The following is an 11,378-nucleotide window of genomic DNA, read 5'->3' as shown; positions in this document are numbered from 1 at the left end:
GCCATGGTTTAGTTAATTAGGAGGTGTTGGATGATAGGTTGGGCTCACTGATCTCGAAGGTCTTTTCCAACCTGGTTAATTCCGTGATTTTGTGATTCAGTAGCACAAAGGCTGGGAGGATTCGTTCTTCCTCATCAGTGATTCTTTTAGTACTGTAACCACCATCACTGATGAGCTCCACAGATGTCTGCAGACTATCAAAGATTAAGTAACTTACTACGTAGGGCTTCAAGTTTGGGAGTACTGAGAGTAAAAATGACAGTGACAGAAAAGAGAAAGTATTCAGAACCTCAACATTAAAAACATATTCTGGAAAAACAGAATTCTTGGTAAATAATGTGACAGTTAAATAATAAATCATTTAAAAGCTCTTTAAAGGTCAATGGATTCCAGTAAATTTGACTATAGTACTTTAAGGTTTTGAAATTAATGCTCTTATCAAAACATTTTATTAGTATTTTTTATTCTAGTCAGTAGAAGTGATTTTTGCAAAAAGTAGATTTTTGTGGTCTATTTCTTCAAGCTGCCATTATGTCCATCAAAAATAAGTCCAGATAATAAATTACTTTGCCAAATAAATTAAGTACTTTTGTGTTTAGTTTAGCGTGTTACTAAAGTTCCAGCATAGGGCAGGAAGTATTCTATGCTCACTCTCAACCCAACTTACTGATTGCTATTGCTCAGTCATAAGCACTCTCTCACACTGTTTTTGTCTTGCTCTTAAATCTAAGATGCATCGTAACCCACATTGGCTTAAAAACAAAGGCAGGAGGCAGTGGTTGCTTTTAAAATTATTACCCCAAACATTTCCCTCTTGAAACATAAACACCTATTAAATAATATGACATTAATAATCACATAAAAGGAATGCTTTTTAAAAAAGGCAGTTTCATGAGAGAGAATAAACCATTAATGAATTGCTGTATTAGTGAAGTAGTTTGGGTAACAGTTGAGATGTTTGTACAAAGTTGATAAATACCATGCTAGTAAATCACTTGCATATATCTTCTTTCCTGCCCTTAGTTTAGAGTCCTTTAGATCTACAAAGGTTGTAGATAATTTTTGCACCCACTCAGTCAATGACTGGCAATGCGGCGTGTAGCTGCAGTCATTCATTCTGTCAGTCAGCAGCCCTTGATAATGTGCCTGTCAATATAATTCAGTGCCTGCTGGAGCAAAGTGACACTTTGAATAGTGCACACTTTTCAAAAGCCTTCATACAGGGTCAGTTATATGATAAATAAATGTATTTTGTGTGTGGAACAAGTAGGCAAAATGCAGGAACTAGAGTCTGAGCAGCAGCACACGACCAGCCTGCAAGACACAATAAACTGCGATGAGGAATGAGTATCGTAAACGCAGCTCTGCTTTTGCAGGTCTTGTTAATTGTGGGGCGAGGCATAATAAAGTCTTCAGGATCCTATTTGGTGCAATGGAGCCTGGCTCCGTGGCCGGGGCCACTATGCGCTACTACGAGTGAGATATTAGAGCAATACTATCAAGAGTTCCTTAAACCCCATAAAAAGGCTCATCTTTTGGTTGCTGAAGGAAAAGCAGGGGCAGAAAGCTTTAATTACCACTAACGGTGTGTTAAAGAAAGTATTTATACAGCATACAGTATTTAGTTCCCTGTTTCCATTAATACAGGCTGGGAATGCGAGGAAGAAATATGTGATAGTGACAGGGTTTTTAATGGTACCTCACCTTAAATGCATTTTAAAATATGTAAATCAATAAAAAAATTATTTGTAATAGCAGAGTAAGAGTGCTGGTTAGCCTTCCTGCTGAATGAAATGTGTGCTACGAGCCCTATTACCATACATCGTGGGAGCTGTAGTTAGGATTAATCTGTCAAAAGGGATGGTTTAGTGTTGATGAATATGACATGTGACCATTAATGATGTTGATTTTATCTCCTGAGATTAGCATGATTTACTTCGGATGGATAATAATGTCATTTGCTTGATGCAGTAGATCTGTTTACGAGCTGATTAAATTGTAAGGCCTTGCTTCATTTCATGCTATTTGGTTTACAGCTTCATTACTGCAATCACAAAAGCTGTGGAAATGTCCCACATCCCGTGTCACAATAAATCATTGTTTAAGATTGCAGCTATGTATTTTAGCATTTCAGTTTTGCATGGGCCATGCATTCCTTAACAAATGCGTGATTGGGAATACATTAACAAAATATTCTGGAACATATTGCTGCAGAAATGTAGAAAATCAGCCAGAATCTTTTAATTGAGATTAAGGAAGCACTTGAGTAATTAGCTGTAACAAATTACCTTATTATTTAGACAACGAAGTAAACATTTTTGTTGCAAGAATGATTATCATAAATCTGCAGAAAAGAGAAAGTCAAACCACCATAAAGGAAACTTGTAAGCAAACTGTATTTTCTGCCTAGTACCTTTTACATTGAAATCAAATTTATCAGAAACATATTCTACAAATAATGTATTTGTTGTTAGCAGTAGTATAGGTTGCAAGCTGTACTGCCTTTAACTGCTGTGCTGTGAGGAGTGTATGCCTGTAACTCCCATCCGCAGAAAAAAAAGGCATCTCTTCATTGTAATGGCAAATGCTAATGTTGCCATAGGTAAGGCTATGTCAATGTTTCATTATAAACCTAGTTAGAAAGGAAGAAGGAGAGAGGAAGGGTGGTAATCAGCCACCAAAGATTGCTGAGTGCTAGAATTTGGTATACAACAGGGCACACTGAGCTCTTACACCGCATAAATCAGAGGTATCTGTGAAATCACGCTTGAAGTCTCAGTGAGGGGGGAGGATCAGGGCCAAGATCTCAGCTTGGGAGAGTGACTTTTTTGCTGCAATCATTTATTCGTATCTCACATAAAAGGATATTGCTACTTTTATTGTTCAAATGGGGGAAAAAAGCTACATTTATCAGTCCAGTTGGACCTTTCAGAGCTAGTGGCTCAGCACCGGCTGAGTTTGGTAACTGCAGTTGATGAAGTCTTGCTTTGTGTGCTTAATTTTCATTAAAGTTTTTATGAATTGGAAGGGCATGCTTTAACTGAGTGTCTTAAGTTGCTTGGTTTATTGTAATGGAATGGAATTTTAGCTCTTTCTCCTTCCTGTTTAATACAACCCCTGAAGTTCATTTCCAGTGGGTTTCATGGAAAGATCTCAAGTTACTTCATATGTGAATTCTCCGCAGTTAAAATATTGTCAAATGCAAATACAAACTTCATGGAGGATTTGTGAACTTTCTTTCCCCTTAACTTTTACCTTGAAAAACTGCACTCTCCAGCTCAAAGTATTTCAGTTGTCAGATGAAGAAATGGAGCTAGACTCAGGTGTAGTCTCATACATTGATTTCTCGGCCTTTTGGCTAAGATCAAGTGTATTTTTATCAGGTTAATACCTGATACGTTCCCTATCAGAGGACGTTATATTAAATGGGCTTCTGCACTGGGTGCTTTCGGTTGGTTGGACTGCCCTAGGTGATCCTGCTTTGGCAGTGGGGCTGGGCTCGATCTCTGCAGGTCCCTTCCAGCCTCTAATGTTCTGTGATTCTTGAGTGATATTCTAGGTCAGGGCTAGAGTATCCAAAGATTTACAAATGTGTTGCAGCAGTGACCACAGTCAGTATTTTTTACTAATGATTTGTGACTTGGCTATTCTGGTCACCTACCATAAGACATTCTGAGAAGTCTGTTTTTTCTTCTCTGTTTGTTTTCAATGGCTGAAGCATGAAATGTTCTGGAAAGTACAGGAGAGTTCATGATGTGGATTTGAAAAGAGGGGACAACTCTAATGCTTGCAAGTCAGTTCTGTCTGGTGGTTTGGGGACAGATTTATCAAGTTGATTTAGTTTTCCAATATGTTGTGGCTGCTGGGCATAGATCTGCCACCTTTGACTTTTTGCAGACCCAGTCCCTGTTGACACTGGTAAAGTTAATGAAAACGTTTCACATGTTGAAATGTTGATATTTTCAGCAACATTTCAACTAATCAGATTAAAGAAGTGATAAATATTTAACCTGTTTTCCAAATGGCTCTAGACCTAAATTAATGAAAACATCCTTAAAAACGAATAAGTTTATTTTTCACCTAAAAATTCAACTGCTGGGGCAAAAAGAGAAGGCCAAAAGCAGAAATCACACTATCATTCTTCATTGCTGCGGGAAATACTTGGTAATACACTGCATCCCTGCTTAAGTTATTAGCACAGCTTCATGTTTTATAACTTTGAAATTAAAGAAAACAAAGGCTTCCACACTTAATGAGCTGCACCTTTTGGCAGCAGTGCAAACCCGGAGTTTTTCAGGGTACACAATCTTTGACTGTTATTCCTGTTGAAACTAAAGTAGTGCCCTTGAAAATCCCAACTACTGGCTTTGCTGAACCCAGCTGCCACTGACGGCTAATCTAATGTATTTTCTGTATAGAAGAAAATCCCTTCCTGGCACTATGAGGTGGAGAGGCTATCAATCAGGTTAATGGAGTAACCATAGTTTTGTGGGAACACTGACCTTTCACCTGCATAACTGGAGTCACCTCTGTGGACTTCAGTAAGCGCTGTTCATATTAACAAGGACAAAAGTACTATGGACATGCAACATCTTAGTTTCCTTACAAGCTGTCCCTAGTCTGCCTCTACCATTCCTTAGACTCTGTGATATTTGAGGCATCTATTTCAATACAATGATTTCTGGCTGATGCCTTGTGAGTAGTTTGTGTGTTTCAAAAGTGGTGGCAGTGTATAACATACATACATCTGCCTTACTGATAAAACCACCACCATAACAGGAGTGAAGAGACTCTTTGCTCTTCATCACTGAACACTGCATAAACACTTGATACACTCAGAAAGTTGATGGCAGCTGGAAGATGCTTCATCCATCTTCTCTGCAGGTGCCTTGAGGTATGACAATTATTGAAATAGGACAGAAAGAAGTAAAAGAGGGTGTTAAAATTATTTGGATTAGTGTAATTAAATGACAGAAGTCAAGTCAAGTCACTGAGAGGACGAGGGGAAAACCTGTACGTTATTGTGCAGTAAGAGAATCAGTTTAGCTGCCGAACTGTTCTCTGACAGAGGAAGTAAGCTAATCTGAAAAGAAACATTGTTTTGTCTTTAAATGTGGTTTAGAGTAGAAGGATCCTGGGAGGCTGTAGGCCAAAGAATTTTCCATGCTGGTGTTAAAGCAGGACATTACACTAAGCCTGGCTTTGAATCCTCTACAAAGAATCTTCTTAAACCTAGGGCAAGGTCTGCAGATGTTACATCCACAGCATCTGAAGACCTAAATTTTGTGTTCCAGGTCATCTATGTAGCTGTAACTCCTGGTACCAAGACAACTGTAGGATTTTGGAAGACAGCATTGCTCACTAGAACTCCAAATAATTGGATTGCAGAATTCCGGATAGAAAGCTGAGTCCAGCAGTGTGTTAGCAGTTTTTTCTCTTTGTGTGTTTGTGCTAATCTTAATGAGGATATTTCCCCAAATTCGGGCCACTAAGAGAAAGCAGTGAATTTGCCTCCAGCAGTTGATCTCTGCTCTTTCACAAACTTGCTGATGTCAGTAGAGTTGGGCAGTTGCAATGGGGCCAAATTTGCTTTAAACAGTTCTTAAGCAATCAGCACACCCTAAATCTTTGGCTGATTTAGAAGGCATCCAGATGGATGCTGAGGAAGGTCAAAGCTGTAAGCAAAGAAGATCTACAAGAGAGTGTGCATGTGTGTGTTTGCACTATGTCCTCCGTTGGCAGTCTCACTGAAATACTTAGAGGCTATTTGATGGCACTTGGAGCAATGAGATCTGAGCAGCTTTATGAATCAGAACCATGGGTTTTCTGAGGAAAGACAGATTCCTACAAGATATCTTGTTAGATTTCAGCATGAGAAAAATCTCTGTCATTTTCTGTGTTACTGAGGCCACAGCATTTCATTGAGGATATCCTGCACTAAGTGCAGCTATGTTCAGTTGGACCAGGTAAAGGATATAGAAAGAAATGGAGGCAGACAATTTGTTATTTCTTTCCTTCATAGAGGTCAAAAATAGGTTTTGCTAAAAGTATTGTGCCTCCTGCAATTATTGCATCACTTCTAACAGAGAGACCACTGTAGTCAAGCCTTTTCATGAACAAATTTTGTGGAATGTCAAGTCTCTGAAGTCTCTTAAGGTTCTACGTGAGCATTATGTCGCTCGCTTTCTCTGCCAAAGCTGGCATGTATCAGAATGCAGTGAAAGAGAAACTACTTCATTCTAGATTAAATGGCACCGTCCAATTAAAAAACAACCCAAGCCCCAAGTTTGAAACTGTAAAATCTATTGAAAGTTTCTTTCTGTTTTAGAGGAAATGTACCAATTGCTGTTGGAAGAGTTACTCTAAATGATTGGCTTCCAGTTAGTTATTATGTGTGCTACCAGGATTTGCCGTTGTTGGGTTTTTTTCCCATTTGTCCTCCTCAGAAGAGATGGAGAAAAGAACAGAAAAGTGTTGAAAAGATTTGCTTAGTCTTTCATCTTTTGATTCAGTGTCATACTAACAAAAAGATGTTTTGAAGTCTTTAACCGTTAATTGACTAACTGGTTTTCTTTAGACATAGAACTTGTCAAGGTCTTGATTGTTGCAAATCCGTGGCGATAGATTCTGGCTGAATGCCTAAGTACAAGGTCTCTCAACTCTAGGATAACATTTTCTGAAACAATTTGGGCTTTTCCCCCATAATGTCAATTAAACAAACATAATTGCCTAGAAGTTTCAGTTTTGTGCACTCCTTATCGAGCACTATGTGAGAGATGGGGCCTTTTAGGAACAGACCCTAAAGGACAAGATCTGGCCTCTACCTAATCTTAGATTTTTCAGTTCTTGTTTATTTACACAAAATAAGCCAATATTAACTACATATAAAAATTCATTCTAAGCAGAAAACCTGTTATATCCTCCCATTTCCCTTTTGCAAATAACCTTTAGAATGGGTCCAAAATAAGAGTCCATGAATAGCATAGATTTCACATGCTTCTGCAGTAACACTAATTGCTGTCCTCAGATGATTACTCATGCCCAGAGAGACACTGGAGTCTCTATCTCTGGAGCAATTAAAATCCTACCTGGACACTATCTTGTGCAACCTATTCTAGGTGAACCTGCTCTTGCAGTAGGGTTGGACTAGCTGATCTCCAGAGGTCCCTTCCGACTCCTATCGCTCTGATTCTGTGGTGCATGGCAGCCAGCAAGCTTGCTCTGTATGACAGGAATAGGAAGTTTCAGACTGAAAGTTGAGGATACATTTTTTGTTGCAGTGTAACTTTACTTGAGAGATATACCAGGATGATTTCCTTAAATTCAGAACTCTGGGCATACACAGAATTACACAGTCATCTCTACAGAACAGCAGTTTGTGTTTTCCACTTTTCTTTCACTGCTAAAATGATTTGCATTCTGGAAGAAGTGGTAGGTAAGATTTAAATAATAAACTGTACTTTTGCACCTTGTCCAGGAAACAGGACAGCCCTGAAATGACAGTTACTTCTCTAGGAAGTCTTCAGACATGAAAAGGTAGAAGTTCTTCATAACTGACGAGTTTTCAGCAGCCCACAGGACACGTGCTGGTGATAGTACTGTACTCTGCAGTTGTCCAGGCCCTCAGACTTCTAATAGGCCTTGATGGCTCGCACCAGCTTCATCCACAGTTTCTCCTAAACCCTGGCCTATGGGCTGATGGCCTCATTTTGTCACCATGGCAACTTTGTGGCTGTTCATGACTTATACCCTAATGTATTTTACAGTTGGGCCACTTTGTTTTACAATTAAACCACTTTATTAACCATAAAGAGGTATTGAAATACCAAATACTATTTGTAATGAAAACCATCACAAAAATCCCTTCTGCCAGTAGCGAGTAACGAAATCGAGGTGTGTGTTAAACATTAATGTCAGGCAACACAGCCCCACTGGTGGCAGTAGAGAAGAGCTGAGTGACTGCACAAGGAGTTAGTGAGAGCCAGGAAGGGCTGCCTGCTGCACAAGTGTAAGGATTTCATATCTGTAAGTCACTGCGTGGCTGTGAGATTGAAGGGCTATCCACAGGTGCCCGTGCATGTTAGAACAGCATTCAGCAACTTCACTTAATGAGGCAGTAGGGTAAGCCTCCAGCTGTTGTCAGCTCTGCTCCTTGAGCTCCGGATCAGCATCAGAGGACACAGGGGCTGTGGTTTCATCCCTCTGTATTCCCTGCTCTCTCTCTTTTGCAATTTCCATTTCCTCACTGGCTGCGAGGTACTGGTTCAACCTGCATTCCAAGTCCTTATGTGTTGCTTGCAACAGATGATTCAAGACAAATGTTCCTGTTGGCTCCCCAGTCATCCAGGCGTTTGTCTCAAATCTATCTAAGGTAGAAGTCCTACCAATGCCAAGAAAGAAAGAAGAACTTTTCATCACTGGAAAAGTTAAGGGGAAAAAAGAGTCCTTTACGTTCTCCATGAAGCAGCTTGCATGGCCAGAAGTTGGTAGTTGTACATAATGCATATGCCGTGTTTCGTCTCTGCTGGTGTACTTGTACAAAAGCGGTTTCAGGCGGGTTTGCTAACTGACAGACAGACCGGTAATTATTGTAGGCTTAGGACACCTAACACCAGAAGCCTGTCAGGCCTGACTGTTGCACAAGGGGATCAGACCAAAAGGCTGACACGTTACTACTTGCTGCAGATTAGCGAGGCCCTGGATGCAGGCTTCCCTGCCTCGCTCCTGAAACGATGCTAATCCCTAGACCTAAAGCTTTGCAGTTCTATCGCCGGGCAGCGCCTGTACCACAAGGACTTGCTGCTGCTGGCTGCTTAGCAGAGTGGCTACAGGCAGCGACAGAACAGGCCGTGGATTATCTGCACAGAATCTCCAGCTGCCTCGAGGTTTTCCTGACTGGAAAATTCTCAAGCATTAGCAACTTGTCCCAGGTTGAGGCTACAGGGTTAAAAAAATCTTCTGGGGACAAGAAGGTGGTTATTCAATCCCATAATTCTGCTGCCTCTTTAGAGACTCGCAGCAAGGTCAGTTGGCTCTCCTTTCCTCCTGCTCCTGCCCTGTGTGTGTGGTGGGAAGAACATGTAGGCAGTCGGCCTCCAGCAGCTTGTTTGGGCATTGGACACCATGCTGTTTGAGGCTGTGTAAGGCTGCACTCTACATGCTGATTGAGGGCTGAGCAAGGAGAAAGTAGAACATTCTTAGTTCTTTCAACAGTAGAAGGAAGCATGATTTTTTTATAACTGCTTTGGTGTCTTTGTTGTGCAGGATTTAATGCTAAGTGTTTTAGCTCTTTCAAGTCAAAGGCCATCATTTCTTCTATAATTTCTTTCTGCATTTCTTGCACAAGCTTTGATGTAAAGCACAGTTGTGGATGTCCCTCCCAAGGTTACACTTTCTGCTCTATTCACACCAGAAGCCAATCAGAAGTCATGTGTGATTCTCCATGCTCACAGCAGTTCAGAGAGACATCTAACCAGAGGCTGCTGATGCACAGACAGCTGGAGAATGCATTGTCTGCTACAGAGAAGTAATGTGGGAATAAGTAAACAGAAAGACCAGAATACCTCACACTAGGGAACTGTGGAACTGACTGTTGAGTCAGCATGTCCCCAGAATGAGAGAATACCATCTCAACACATATAAACCCACATTCTGAGATCTGAGAGCAGGTAAAACTCTGGATTACACGACACTGGAAGGAAAGCACATGAAATCTACAGATCTCATGTATTTAAAACCTGTTCTCAATCAAACTAAGATAAATTAGTAATTAGGTAAATTAGTCCTTGAAAGGATTCCCAGGATTTTTAATTAATAGTCTTCTGAAAATCCAAGGTTAAAATTATTTCAAGCTGAGGCAGTATGTGAGTTTAATGGCAACCAGCACTGCAGCAACACTCTACATGTAGAGGTTTATCACAGTGTCATTACTTTATTCCAGTTTGTATTCTACAACAAGCATGTCTGCACAAGAAGTTTCTCAGTGAGAACACTGCTTTTATCCTCGACTAATTCCATGTGCAGTCAAGCTTTTAGTCAAGCCAGCACAACTGCATGTGTAGATAACTCATCGGTCCACCCCTGCCTGCGTTTACAGGAAACCTGCATCTCTGTCACTAAAAGCAGCAGAGAGATCTGGAAACGTTACATTCATTTGCAGAATAAGCATAGGTCTTAAAAGCTCCTACCCTTGTTATCCTATTTCTTGTGGCTTTTGGAGGTTTTATTATTACCCTACTATTTCTTGTGGCTTTTGGAGGTTTTAGGAACTGCGTATCCTTTGTATTTTCTGTTCAGGGTCACTAGCAAACAATTAAGTACCATGGTACTTCTGTTTGTTGATAAATCAAAAGGAAGAGTTTTAGAGAGTGATGATGCTCCATCAGCTTTGTATAAAAGTCTAGGAGAAGACAGCAGTTGCTTTTCTTTTTGGGGTAAAAGAGCATGCTAGACCTTTTAACCATAAAGACTTTCCTTTTGTCATATGGTCTTAAGTATTTGTGCTTGTCACCTGTGTTTGCCTAGTTCTATCATGAGTCTGACTCAAAGCCTTAATAAAACATTAAAGTCCAAGCTCTAGAACTTCCACTGTTGCATTTCTGCCATTTATCACTGTTACTGATTTTATCTGCAGTTACTTTGTAGAGAAGTGAAATAGAAAGTTGTACATTTCAAAGAAGGCACAAGATAAATGAATGTGTACAGCTGGAACCTGCTGCTAAGGATTTAAAGTATCAGTAGGAGCTCTTAATATGTAAGAGCTTTTTCACTTTGCCTGGGTTTTGTACTTCCATTTTAATATTCTTCTCTAATACAGGGTGTAGCAATTCAAGTACAGACTACTAGGTGGCCTTATTAGCATCTTTCTGCAAATAAACAAGTTTATCTTGGAATTCAACTGTGCATGAAAGTTGTCACCACCAAATGGTGACATTTTATTCCATAAGAAATGTTGTGGTGCTGGTTGTTCAGGCATGTTTAACATGAACTTGCCCCAGCTCTGTTCTCAGCAGAGTAACTCTTGAAGAGCCTGTGAAGACTCATATGCTTATTTTCTGGTCTCCAGTCCCAGTGCTTCCCCCAGCAGCTGAAAAAGTCATCACTATCTTCATACCTACATGTTGTGTTGCCTGACATTAATGTTTAACACACACCTCGATTTCGTTACTCGCTACTGGCAGAAGGGATTTTTGTGATGGTTTTCATTACAAATAGTATTTGGTATTTCAATACCTCTTTATGGTTAATAAAGTGGTTTAATTGTAAAACAAAGTGGCCCAACTGTAAAATACATTAGGGTATAAGTCATGAACAGCCACAAAGTTGCCATGGTGACAAAATGAGGCCATCAGCCCATAGGCCAGGGTTTAGGAGACTGC

The 11,378-nt window shown here is 40.1% G+C and overlaps 1 pseudogene; it reads left to right on the top strand.

The window, feature by feature from the left end:
• The first annotated feature begins 3,337 nt into the window (after nt 1–3,337).
• On the top strand, nt 3,338–3,509 carry LOC135176578 (U2 spliceosomal RNA; annotated as a pseudogene).
• The last annotated feature ends 7,869 nt before the right edge of the window (nt 3,510–11,378 follow it).

This window comes from Pogoniulus pusillus, chromosome 6 (assembly GCF_015220805.1).
Source record: "Pogoniulus pusillus isolate bPogPus1 chromosome 6, bPogPus1.pri, whole genome shotgun sequence".
In the NCBI taxonomy this organism is placed as follows: Eukaryota; Metazoa; Chordata; class Aves; order Piciformes; family Lybiidae; genus Pogoniulus; species Pogoniulus pusillus.
This window is presented reverse-complemented; position numbering and strand designations above follow the sequence as displayed.